Source organism: Panulirus ornatus, chromosome 11 (assembly GCF_036320965.1).
Source record: "Panulirus ornatus isolate Po-2019 chromosome 11, ASM3632096v1, whole genome shotgun sequence".
Lineage (NCBI taxonomy): Eukaryota > Metazoa > Arthropoda > Malacostraca > Decapoda > Palinuridae > Panulirus > Panulirus ornatus.
In genome coordinates this window covers 16,205,720-16,218,597 of record NC_092234.1, presented here as the reverse complement: position 1 = coordinate 16,218,597, position 12,878 = coordinate 16,205,720, and positions in this window count along the sequence as shown.

Sequence of the window (12,878 nt, the reverse complement as noted above, 5' to 3'; positions counted from 1 at the left end):
GAAGAAGTAAGGTTATTAGTGAAAGAGAAAATAGAGGCAATGGACAATACTTGCAGGAAGTAGTGCAAATGACTGGGAGATATATGAAAGAAAGTGGCAGGAAGTCAAGAGAAAGGTGCAAGTATTTAAAAAGAGGGCATATGAGAATTGGGGTGAGAGAGTATCATTAAATTTTAGGGAGAATAAAAAGATGTTTTGCAAGGAGGTAAATAACGTAAGACTAGAGAACAAATGGAAACATTGGTGAAGGGGCAAGTGGGGAAGTAATAACAGATAGTAGTGTAGTGAGTATTTTTAAGGTTTATTTGAATATGTTTGATGATGCAGTGGCAGATATAGGGTGTTTTGGTCAGGGTGGTGTGTGAAGTGATAGTGTCAGGGAGATTGGTTTGGTTAATAGAGAAGAGGTAGTGAAAGCTTTGCAGAAGATGAGATCCAGCAAAGTGGCAGGTTTGGATTGTATTGCAGTGGAGTTTATTAAAAAAGGGGAGGGAGTGACTGTGTTGTTGTTGTTTGGTTGTAAGGATATTCAGTGTATGTATGGACCATGGTGAAGTACCTCAGGATTGACGGAATGCATGCATAATGCCATTGTACAAAGGCAAAGGGAATAAAGGTGAGTGTTAAAACTACAGAAGCATAAGTTTGTTGAGTATTCCTGGAAAATTATATTGAAGAGTTTGATTGAGAGAGTGAAGGCATGTACAGAGCATCAGATTGGGGAAGAGCAGTGTGGTTTCCAAAGTGGTAGAGGATGTGTGGATCAGGTATTTGCTTTTAAGAATGTATGTGAGAAATACTTCGAAAAACAGATGGATTTGTATGAAATATTTATGGATCTGGAGATTGCATATGATAGCATTGATAGAGATGCTTTGTGGAAGGTTTAAGAGTATATGGCATTGGAGGTAAGTTGCTAGAAGCAGTGAAAAGTTTTTACCAAAGATGTAAGGCATGTGTTCGAGTAGGAAGAGAGGAAAGTGATTAGTTCCAAGAAAATGTCGGTCTGCGGCAGGGTGTGTGATGTTCCCTTGGCTGTTTAATTTGTTTATGGATGGGGTGATTAGAGAGGTAAATGCAAGAGTTGGAGAGAGGGGTGAGTATTCAGTCTGTTGGGAATAAGCAGCAAATAGAACCATGGAAGCGGAAGTGAGTCACAGGGTAGGGGAGGGGATGAAGGTTCTGGGAGCGATGGAGAATGTGTGGAAGGAGAGAACGTTATCTTGGAGAGCAAAAATGGGTATGTTTGAGGGAATAGTAGTTCCAACAATGTTATATGGTTGTGAGGCATGGGCAGTAGATAGGGTTATATGGAGGAGGGTGTATGTTATGGAAATGAAAGGTTTGAGGACAATATGTGGGGTGAGGTGCTGTGATCAAATAAGTAGTGAAAGGGTAAGAGAGACATGTGGAAATAAAAATAGCGTGATTGAGAGAGCAGAAGAGTGTGTGTTGAAATGGTTTGGACATATGGAATGAGTGAGGAAAGATTGGCAAAGACATTATATGTGTCAGAGGTGGAGGGTACAAGGGGAAGTGAGAGACCAAATTAGAGGTGGAAGGATGGAGTGAAAAAGATTTTGAGCTTTTGAGGCCTGAACATACAGGAGGGTGAGAGGTGTACAAGGAATAGAGTGAATTTGAACGATGTGGTATATTAGGGTCGATGTGCTTTTAGTGGACTGAACCAGGGCATTTGAAGTGTCTGGGACAGACCATGGAAAGGTCTGTGGGGCATGGATGAGGATAGGGAGCTGTGGTTTCGGTGCATTACACGACAGCTAGAGAGTGAGTGAGAACAAATGTAGCCCATTTTTATCTGTTTTGGGGCCTGGATGCTGATAGGGAGCTGTGGTTTCAGTGCATTACACATGGCAACTAGAGACTGTGCGAGAATGTTTCTCCGGCACTACCTCTCTGAAGCAGGGAGTAGTGATACTGTTTTCCTGTGGGGTTGGATAGCAACAGGAATGGATGGGAAGCAAGTATGAATATGTACATGTGTATGTATGTATATATCTGTGCATGTGTATGTATATGTTGATATATATATATATATATATATATATATATATATATATATATATATATATATATATATATATATATATATATATATATATATCTTTTCTTTCTTTTAAACTATTCGCCATTTCCCGCGTTAGCGAGGTAGCGTTAAGAACAGAGGACTGGGCCTTTTTTGGAATATCCTCACCTGGCCCCCTCTGTTCCTTCTTTTGGAAAATTAAAAAAAAAAACGAGAGGGGAGGATTTCCAGCCCCCCGCTCCCTCCCCTTTTAGTCGCCTTCTACGACACGCAGGGAATACGTGGGAAGTATTCTTAATCCCCTATCCCCAGGGATAATATATATATATATATATATATATATATATATATATACATACATATACATGTCGTTTTCATACCATTTGCCATTTCCCGCATTAGCGAGGCAGTGTTAAGAACAGAGGACTGAGCCTTTCAAGGAATATCCTCATTTGGCCCCCTTCTCTGTTTCTGTTTTGGAAAATTAAAAAAAATGAGAGGGAAGAATTTCCAACCCCCCGCTCCTTCCTTTTTTTAGTCGCCTTCTGCTACATGCAGGGAAAACGTGGGAAGCATTCATTCTTCCCTATCCCCAGGGATAATCTGGATATGTATATATATTTTTTTTATCTATCATACTTTGTCGTTGTCTCCCATGTTAGTGAGGTAGCACAAGGAAACAGATGAAAGAATGGCCCAACCCTCCCACATACATACCTATACATTTTAACGTAAACATATATATACATATACAGACATATACATATATACACATGTACATAATTCATACTTGCTGCCTTTATTCACTCCCATCGCCACACATGAAATGACAACCCCCTCCCCCTTCACATGGGTGAGCTAGCGCTAGGAAAAGAAAACAAAGGCCACATTCATTCACACTCAGTCTCTAGCTGTCATGTATAATGCACTGAAACCACAGCTCCCTTTCCACATCCAGGCCCCACAAAACTTTCCATGGTTTACCCCAAACGTTTCACTTGCCCCATTGACAGCATGTCGGCCCCGGTATACCACATCGCTCCAATTCACTCTATTCCTTGCACGCCATTCACCCTCCTGCATGTTCAGGCCCCAATCGCTCAAAATCTTTTTCACTCCTTCCTTCCACCTCCAATTTGGTCTCCCACTTCTTGTTCCCTCCACCTCTGACACATATATTCTCTTTGTCAATCTTTCTTCACTCATGTATATGTGTATGTGTGGGCGTTTATGTATATACATGTGTATGTGGATGGGTTGGGCCATTCTTTCATCTGTTTCCTTGTGCTACCTCGCTAATGCAGGGGACAGCAACTAAGTATAGTAAGTAAATGTATATATATATATATATATGTATATATATATATATATATATATATTTTTTTTTTTATTTTTTTTATTTTACTTTGTCGCTGTCTCCCGCGTTTGCGAGGTAGCGCAAGGAAACAGACGAAAGAAATGGCCCAACCCCCCCCCCATACACATGTATATACATACGTCCACACACGCAAATATACATACCTACACAGCTTTCCATGGTTTACCCCAGACGCTTCACATGCCTTGATTCAATCCACTGACAGCACGTCAACCCCGGTATACCACATCGCTCCAATTCACGCTATTCCTTGCCCTCCTTTCACCCTCCTGCATGTTCAGGCCCCAATCACACAAAATCTTTTTCACTCCATCTTTCCACCTCCAATTTGGTCTCCCTCTTCTCGTTCCCTCCACCTCCGACACATATATCCTCTTGGTCAATCTTTCCTCACTCATTCTCTCCATGTGCCCAAACCACTTCAAATCACCCTCTTCTGCTCTCTCAACCACGCTCTTTTTATTTCCACACATCTCTCTTACCCTTACGTTACTCACTCGATCAAACCACCTCACACCACACATTGTCCTCAAACATCTCATTTCCAGCACATCCATCCTCCTGAGCACAACTCTATCCATAGCCCACGCCTCGCAACCATACAACATTGTTGGAACCACTATTCCTTCAAACATACCCATTTTTGCTTTCCGAGATAATGTTCTCGACTTCCACACATTCTTCAAGGCCCCCAGAATTTTCGCCCCCTCCCCCACCCTATGATCCACTTCCGCTTCCATGGTTCCATCCGCTGCCAGATCCACTCCCAGATATCTAAAACACTTCACTTCCTCCAGTTTTTCTCCATTCAAACTCACCTCCCAATTGACTTGACCCTCAACCCTACTGTACCTAATAACCTTGCTCTTATTCACATTTACTCTTAACTTTCTTCTTCCACACACTTTACCAAACTCAGTCACCAGCTTCTGCAGTTTCTCACATGAATCAGCCACCAGCGCTGTATCATCAGCGAACAACAACTGACTCACTTCCCAAGCTCTCTCATCCCCAACTGACTTCATACTTGCCCCTCTTTCCAAAACTCTTGCATTTACCTCCCTAACAACCCCATCCATAAACAAATTAAACAACCATGGAGACATCACACACCCCTGCCGCAAACCTACATTCACTGAGAACCAATCACTTTCCTCTCTTCCTACACGTACACATGCCTTACATCCTCGATAAAAACTTTTCACTGCTTCTAACAACTTTCCTCCCACACCATATATTCTTAATACCTTCCACAGAGCATCTCTATCAACTCTATCATATGCCTTCTCCAGATCCATAAATCCATTTGCTTTTCTAAGTATTTCTCACATACATTCTTCAAAGCAAACACCTGATCCACACATCCTCTACCACTTCTGAAACCACACTGCTCTTCCCCAATCTGATGCTCTGTACATGCCTTCACCCTCTCAATCAATACCCTCCCATATAATTTACCAGGAATACTCAACAAACTTATACCTCTGTAATTTGAGCACTCACTCTTATCCCCTTTGCCTTTGTACAATGGCACTATGCACGCATTCCGCCAATCCTCAGGCACCTCACCATGAGTCATACATACATTAAATAACCTTACCAACCAGTCAACAATACAGTCACCCCCTTTTTTAATAAATTCCACTGCAATACCATCCAAACCTGCTGCCTTGCCGGCTTTCATCTTCCGCAAAGCTTTCACTACCTCTTCTCTGTTTACCACATCATTTATTTATATATATTTTTTTTTTTTTATTTAGCTTTGTCGCTGTCTCCCACGTTTGCGAGGTAGCACAAGGAAACAGACGAAAGAAATGGCCCAACCCACCCCCATACACATGTATATACATACACGTCCACACACGCAAATATACATACCTATACATCTCAATGTACACATATATATACACACACAGACACATACATATATACCCATGCACACAATTCACACTGTCTGCCTTTATTCATTCCTAGCGCCACCTTGCCACACATGGAATACCATCCCCCTCCCCCCTCATGTGTGCAAGGTAGCGCTAGAAAAAGACAACAAAGGCCCCATTCGTTCACACTCAGTCTCTAGCTGTCATGCATTAATGCCCGAAACCACAGCTCCCTTTCCACATCCAAGCCCCACACAACTTTCCATGGTTTACCCCAGACACTTCACATGCCCTGATTCAATCCACTGACAGCACGTTGACCCCGATATACCACATCGATCCAATTTACTCTATTCCTTGCCCGCCTTTCACCCTCTTGCATGTTCAGGCCCCGATCACTCAAAATCTTTTTCACTCCATCTTTCCACCTCCAATTTGGTCTCCCACTTCTCGTTCCCTCTACCTCTGACACATATATCCTCTTGGTCAATCTTTCCTCACTCATTCTCTCCATGTGACCAAACCATTTCAAAACACCCTCTTCTGCTCTCTCAACCACACTCCTTTTATTTCCACAAATCTCTCTCACCCTTACATTACTTACTCAATCAAACCGCCTCACACCACATATTGCCCTCAAACATCTCATTTCCAGCACATCCACCCTCCTCCGCACAACTCTATCCATAGCCCACGCCTCGCAGCCATACAACACTGTTGGAAGCACTATTCCTTCAAACATAGCCATTTTTTGCTTTCCAAGATAATGTTCTCGACTTCCAAACATTCTTCAAGGCTCCCAGAATTTTCACCCCCTCCCCCACCCTATGATTCACTTCCGCTTCCATGGTTCCATCCGCTGCCAGATCCACTTCTAGATATCTAAAACACTTTACTTCCTCCAGTTTTTCTCCATTCAAACTTATATATATATATATATATATATATATATATATATATATATATATATATATATATATATATATATATATATATATGTATGTTCTTAACGCTACCTCGCTAATGCGGGAAATGGCGAATAGTTTGAAAAATATATATATTTTTATTTATTTATTTATTTTGCTTTGTCGCTGTCTCCCGCGTTAGTGAGGTAGTGCAAGGAAACAGATGAAAGAATGGCCCAACCCACCCACATACACATGTATATACATACATGTCCACACACGCAAATATACATACCTATACATCTCAACGTATACATATATATACACACACAGACATATACATATATACAAATGTACATAATTCATACTGTCTGCCTTTATTCATTCCCATTGCCACCTCACCACACATGAAATAACAACCCCCTCCCCCCCTCATGTGTGTGAGGTAGCACTAGAAAAGACAACAAAGGCCCCATTCGTTTACACTCAGTCTCTAGCCGTCATGTAATAATGCATCGAAACCACAGCTCCCTTTCCACATCCAGGCCCCACAGAACTTTCCATGGTTTACCCCAGACGCTTCACATGCCCTGGTTCAATCCATTGACAGCACGCCGACCCCGGTATACCACATCGTTCCAATTCACTCTATTCCTTGCATGCCTTTCACCCTCCTGCATGTTCAGGCCCTGATCACTCAAAATCTTTTTCACTCCATCTTTCCACCTCCAATTTGGTCTCCCACTTCTCGTCCCCTCCACCTCTGACACATATATCCTCTTTGTCAGTCTTTCCTCACTCATTCTCTCCATGTGACCAAACCATTTCAAAACACCCTCTTCTGCTCTCTCTACCACACTCTTTTTATTACCACACCTCTCTCTTACCCTATTATTACTTACTCGATCAAACCACCTCACACCACATATTAACCTCAAACATCTCATTTCCAACACATCCACCCTCCTCCGCACAACTCTATCCATAGCCCACGCCTCGCAACCATACAACATTGTTGGAACCGCTATTTCTTCAAACATACCCATTTTTGCTTTCTGAGATAATGTTCTTGTCTTCCACACATTCTTCAAGGCTCCCAGAACTTTCGCCCCCTCCCCCACCCTATGATTCACTTCCACTTCCATGGTTCCATCTGCTGCCAAATCCACTCCCAGATATCTAAAACACTTCACTTCCTCCAGTTTTTCTCCATCCAAACTTACCTCCCAATGGACTTGACCCTCAACCCTACTGTACCCAATAACCTTGCTCTTATTTACATTTACTCTCAGCTTTCTTCTTTCACACACTCTACCAAACTCAGTCACCAGCTTCTGCAGTTTCTCACATGAATCAGCCACCAGCGCTGTATCATCAGCGAACAACAACTGACTCACTTCCCAAGCTCTCTCATCCACAACAGACTTCATACTTGCCCCTCTTTCCAAAACTCTTGCATTCACCTCTCTAACAATTGTTACCCCATCCATAAACAAATTAACCATGGAGACATCGCGCACCCCTTCCGCAGACCAACATTCACTGGGAACCAATCACTTTCCTCTCTTCCTACACATACATATGCCTTACATCCTCAATAAAAACTTTTCACTGCTTCTATCAACTTGCCTCCCACACCATATATTCTTAATACTTTTCACAGAGCATCTCTATCAACTCTTATCATATGCCTTCTCCAGATCCATAGATGCTACATACAAATCCATATGCTTTTCTAAGTATTTCTCACATATATTCTTCAAAGCAAACACCTGATCCACACATCCTCTACCACTTCTGAAACCACACTGCTCTTCCCCAATCTGATGCTCTGTAAATGCTTTCACCCTCTCAATCAATACCCTCCCATATCATTTCCCAGGGATACTCAACAAACTTATACCTCAAGTAATTTGAGCACTCACTCTTATCTCCTTTGCCTTTGTACAATGGCACTATGCAAGCATTCTGCCAATCCTCAGGCACCTCACCATGAATCATACATACATTAAATAACCTTACCAGCCAGTCAACAATACAATCACCCACTTTTTTAATAAATTCCATTGCAATACCATCCAAACCTGCTGCCTTGCCAGCTTTCATCTTCTGCAAAGCTTTTACTACCTCTTCTCTGTTTACCAAATCATTCTCCCTAACCCTCTCACTTTGCACACCACCTCGACCAAAAACACCCTATATCTGCCATTCTATCATGAAACACATTCAACAAACCTTCAAAATACTCACTCCATCTCCTTCTCACATTACCACTACTTGTTATCACCTCCCCATTAGCCCCCTTCACTGATTTTCCCATTTGTTCCCTTGTCTTACATACATTATATACCTCCTTCCAAAACATCTTTTTATTCTCCTTAAGATTTCATGATATTCTCTTGTCCCAACTCTCATTAGCCCTCTTTTTCACCTCTTGCACTTTTCTCTTGACCTCTTGCCTCTTTCTTTTATACATCTCCCAGTCATTTGCATTATTTCCCTGCAAAAATCGTCCAAATGCCTCTCTCATCTCTTTCACTAATAATCTTACTTCTTCATCCCACCACTCACTACCCTTTCTGATCTGCCCACCTCCCACGCTTCTCATGCCACAAGCATCTTTTGCACAAGCCATTACTGCTTCCCTAAATACATCCCATTCCTCCCCCGCTCCCTTTACGTCCTTTGTTCTTACCTTTTTCCATTGTGTACTCAGTCTCTCCTGGTACTTCCTCACACAAGAGTCTTTCCCAAGCTCACTTACTCTCACCACTCTCTTCACCCCAACATTCTCTCTTCTTTTCTGAAAGCCTCCACAAATCTTCACCTTCACCTCGTCAAGATAATGACCAGACATCCCTCCAATTGCACCTCTCAGCACATTAACATCCAAAAGTCTCTCTTTTGCGTGCCTATCAATTAACATGTAATCCTATAACACTCTCTGGCCATCTCTCCTACTACATACATATGTATATCTGTCTTTTTAAACCAGGTATTCCCAGTCACCAGTCCTTTTTCAGCACATAGATCTACAAGCTCTTCATTTCCATTTACAACACTGAACACCACATGTATGCCAATTATTCCCTCAACTGCCACATTACTCACCTTTGCATTCAAATCACCCATCACTATAACCTGGTCTCGTGCATCAAAACTACTAAAGGACGCTCAGCTGCTCCCAAAACACTAGTCTCTCATGATCTTTATATATATATATATATATATATATATATATACATATATATGATTATTTTATTATTATGATTATACATAATCGCCATTTCCCGCATCAGCGAGGTAGTGCCAGGAAACGGGTGAAGAATGTCCCTTCCACTCGTATACACATATATGTACATAAGTGCCCACATACGCACATATACATACACAGACATTACATACGTGTACATGTACATATTCATACTTGTTTGCCTTCATCCATTCTTGTCACTACCCCGCCCCACTGGAATACAGCATTGCTATCCCCTGATCCTGTAAGGCAGCACCAGGAATACAGACAAAAAGGCCCTATTCTTTCACTCTGTCTCTAGCTGTCAGTAGCTAAACTGCTAGCAAAAGGCCACATCCTCCCTGAGGACTTTCACATCTCAAATAAGAGTGTATCTTTCTCCCACTTGGGATGCATCCTTAAACCTACAGAAGCATTAGGTTTGTATAACAAGCTAACTATACATATCCATATATGAATGTAAATATTGTGCACAATATATTACTCGTACATCTTTTTCAGGACCCTAGAACAAAATCTCCTTAGTATCGTTGCTCGCTTCTGGAAAAATTAATTGTGTCCTTTGAGGTTGTGATTTTTTTTTTAATATGAGCAATGAGCATGATATTATTCTGTTTATCATGTTTTTGGATAACTATAGATATATATACTCTTTTTGGCTTTGGGTAATTGAAGATGTTAATTTGGCCATAATTAAGGTAAATTCATGGAAAAGAAGTGAAAGTATGATCATCAAGTCTTTGTAAAACTTTATGGAGAATACAAATTTAACTCCTCTTTTTGCTATTGTGCAGTACCTCCAGAGAAAATGCTTTAGTCAAAAATTCTATACTGGGATCACAGTTGACATGAATTGCATAAATGTACTGGGTACAATGTACTGTATAATATTAATCATTTGGTTATTGAAATGCATCACAGTTGTGTGTCCTAGTCTTACTGCTGTGGGAAAGCATGTTGATAGTTAACTAGTAACTGTATATATATTGTAAGAATGGGGTAAAAATTCAACTGAGTTGTTTAACATGCCATATGATACATTCATGTGCTTTATGTTTCTCTATCTGTATCTAACTTAATCTATCCATCTGTTTTATATATATATATATATATATATATATATATATATATATATATATATATATATATATATATATATATATATATATATATATAATGTATATGTAATTATCTGTGTCTGTACCTATATCTAACAGATTAATTCATGAGACTGTTATTCAGAGACTAAATCAGGATATATTGTGTTCTACTTTTGTCTTGACATAAATTCATACCATGAACTAGATGCTTATACTGTTGTGTAGGCTACCTTAGATGCTTTAATGTTTTTTTTTGCTTAGCTTGAAAATTTCATTTATCAGCTGTACTCTGTCTGTGTAATTAGTCTGTATGAAATTGTTGAGGGTTGACTTGTAAGATAGTGTTGCTATTGTTTAGAACAAAATAATTCATTTTAATGTTATAGTTGAAGTATCCTGACTGTAGGTGTGCTTATTTCAGCACAAAGGCAGTGTTAGTAAGCAGTATAGGAAGTAGACTCTTGTCTGCATCAGACTCATTTTTGCATGGGAGAGACATCCCACTCCAATAGGATTGGCTCTGGAGGGCAGAGTGGTAGAACCATATAATTAGAGAAAATGTGTGATGCAGTAAATGTCATTGTGATATGATTTTATGCATACCACAAGGTATTTCAATCATTTCACTCATGATAGCATAAATCCTTATTTAGACTTATTGATCAACTGTGCATGTTGATATGTTTTGGTAAGTATTTTTACAGAAAAAGATTCTCATCAGGGTTGGAGTGTCCGATGAGCTTTTTAAGAGAACCTCTAGGAACCCCAGGGCTAGAGACCTCTAACTTCCTGCCTCATGGTGAGGTAAAAACTTCTCTATTCTCACTAACCATGTGTTTGGTGCTTGCAAGATGCTGACTAACCTTGAGTTTGCTCACTGATCAATCAGCAATCCCACCTGGTCCTGTCTTGCCACCTTATAACTCAGGATGCTGGGCATGTGCAGATAGTGTACATCATTTCTTTCCCCCACAGATGATTATCCATTTCTGATTTGGTCCGAGAGTGGTGTGTTTATGTATTACTGCATAATTTTTATGTAGATATAAGTTTTTGGTCTATTGCATAAGTAGAGAATGTTCCTTTTTTGTGAAGATGGCAACATTTTTTTATTTACCTCCTCATCTACTTCCTCTTTTTTCATGGTTCTAGGATTTCCTTTCTATTTTAGAGGCTTTCAGTGAATGAGCCCCTTATAGGTGAATATACTGAGGTAGGGACTTGAATGGTGGTGCACCCTGATGGTTCTTTCTAATTTACCTTGACAAACATTTTTGTTAAGCAAGGGTCTCTCAAAGGTTGATTGTGGGGATATTATTTTTTTGTTTCTCACAGAACAAGGAGTGTTAGAAGCAACTTCTTGACAAAGGGCACCACTCAAGTCACAGTAGGCAGGTTGGAATCAATTAGCCCATTTATTCTGGTGGTTCCATACCTTGAACATTACTGCACCATGAAACAATGAAAGACCAGGGCTACCCTAAGGGCAAAATAAAAAGTTAACAACCCCTTGTGGGGTCAAACTTTATTCATGAAAAATGAATATTTATATAGAAATGCTTTGCTGTTCTAGGACAACTTTGTTTGTTCTTTTTGTACCTTTCAGGATTTTATCTCAGTTGAGTCCATTAATTTTGCCCTGCATACTGATTATGGGGGCTTCAAGAGAGGAAGCAGACTGAAAAGTATTTTTAGAGCCATTAAGTATAATAGCTACATTAAGCCTTCTTGATATTAGTCCACTGTAAGAGATGTCTTTTCCTCTTAGGGTCTTTGCTGTTTTCTTAAGTTGCTCCCTAGTTTTGAAGCCATGGAATACATAATCCAGTTTCTGGTGTGTTATGGGGATCTTTGTTAAACAAAATCTTTCTTGATCATTGAGTCATCATTGGGGGTGCTAGAGGTAAACATTAACGTTATTTCTATAACACCTTTTTGCTTCTGCTAGTATACCAACAATATTCAGTTTAATCTTTTTGGCAGTGGCCAACCCTTCCAAGCAAGGTAAAGGGCTCTTCATCATTATTCAACCATGATGAAGGTGAAGTAGTAACCATCAGCACTAGAATAGCTTTAGTAATAGTTAGTGATAGTTTTATTCTAAGCAGAGCTTGATTTGAAATATTTAATGCCAAGTAAATAGGTGTCTGCCAGCAAGGTGTCCAGAGGGTTTTGAAGTGGTTTAAGGAATTAGGGGAGTTCTCCCCTCCGACTTGATCAATCTTCAGTATGTATCAACAACTCTTCGTCTGTTAAAGCTGCTCATGTTAGGACCTAATATTCTTCTAATTCAACTTTGAACGATTCTACTTGTA